The sequence below is a fragment of the Octopus sinensis genome, linkage group LG13 (assembly GCF_006345805.1).
Source record: "Octopus sinensis linkage group LG13, ASM634580v1, whole genome shotgun sequence".
Taxonomy (NCBI): Eukaryota; Metazoa; Mollusca; class Cephalopoda; order Octopoda; family Octopodidae; genus Octopus; species Octopus sinensis.
Genome location: NC_043009.1, coordinates 192,501 through 194,411, shown reverse-complemented (window position 1 = coordinate 194,411; position 1,911 = coordinate 192,501).

The window sequence follows — 1,911 nt, the reverse complement described above, 5'->3', positions numbered from 1 at the left end:
TTCAGCTATAGTGGCGAAGGATACAGCATATATATTAAAACTAAAAGATAAGTCTTATGCAATATTTTACGCCGAAGACAATGGAAGTGGTCCCGAATCTCTGGGTGCCTCTCTAAGGGAGCTATGAGGCCCTTTTCCAACCGCAGTACTCAAATACATGACCAGTCTAAGGGTGATAAGTAAACGTACTGTAATTTATTGAACTGAACTATTACAACAAACAAACATACAAATAGCGTTTCTTAGACGAGTATAGTATGACATTGACAGTGGTCGTGCGAAAGAGCAATCACGGCAGCAGAGAATATTACCGTGAATAATTTAAATGAAAGACCCGAGAAAGTTTTATCAGGAAATGAACATACTTATAAATCTATAACTCTGTTGTTGATGATTCGGAAATTCTCAATTACCAAGTTCAGTTCTTTAAGTCACTTGGGCTACAAGGAGCTCCTCTTTATTGCCTTCGATTGAAAATTGGCTTTCCAATCATACTTCTGCAGAACTTTTCTCAGCCGAAGCTGTGCAATGGCATGAGACTTGTGAAGAAACTAACGAGAAATGTCATAAAGGCAACAATAATTTCTGTCTGTGGAAATGGTGAAGAGGTTTTTTTCATTCCTCGCTTACCTTTAATACCTTCCAATATGCCCTTGGAATTCAAACGACTTCAGTTTCCCATACGTTTGTCTTTTGCGATGTCAAAAATTAGACTTTGGAAGTTACTGCCTTGCAATTAGAGGAGGGTTGTTTTTCACACAGCCAGTTATGTGTTGGGGCTCCAGAGTAGGGAACAAAAACATTTTTTTCATTTTCGCCCCTACTGGTAAAACACGAAACATTTCGCCCGGTGTGCTAATATTCTGCCAGCTCGCCGCCCTATCAGCAATGAATATTGGATATGTCTTGTGTACGATCGTGTTCTATTATCAAAAGGAGGATTCGTGAATCATATGAAGTCACATGAAAATCTAAATGATCAACTAGGTAATAAACTTGAACTCCAACAGCCTCTTACAACTTGCGCCATAAGTCACAGAACTTATAAGACAAGATCTGGACTTAAAAGACATATGCTAGTTCACAAAAACATTCCTTCAGAATCAGATTCCAAAGGGCAAAGGTGTGGAAGTATCTTGAATAATATCCGTCACTTGCGTTTTAAAACCTGTCAGTCAGCGAATCTTAAAAGCCATCTGAGGGCTCATCAACGGAGGGACTGTGCAATGTAATGGATGTGTGGTGTATGAGTTGATGGGACCGCTATCATCTGTCAAGATGAAGCAATCATTATCATCATGTCTGTGTATATGTATGTATATATATGTGTGTGTGTGTCTATATATACATGTATGTATATATATATGTATATATATATATGTATGTATGTATGTATACATACATACATACATACGTATATATATATATAAATACATATATATATACACACACAAAGCGACGAAAATATTTTGACAAACTAAATTTAAATGTTGAAGTGAATCTAACGGATTTTATGTGTTTCTTAAATGGCTTATAAACACCTTCCACACTGCAATTGTTTATATATATACAGAAATTAATCTTTTCTCTTCGCTCCTTTGCGCCATATGGGCTCAACTCCCTCCAGTCTTCATCTGAATCCCCTCCTCTCCTCTCTTCACTCCTACCCACCTCTCCTCTCTTCTCTTGCTCTGACACCTATTTCCTCTCTTCACTTTTACCTGTCTTCTCTCGTCATTGAAGCCCCCTCCATCCAAATCCCTCCTCCACACATACCCACACATACCCACACATACCCACACATCCCACTACCACATACCCCAGCCATAACGCCACACCTCCACTTCCACATCCTCATCCAAACCTCACATCCCCACACCCACATCACACACCACCACACCACTCCACACG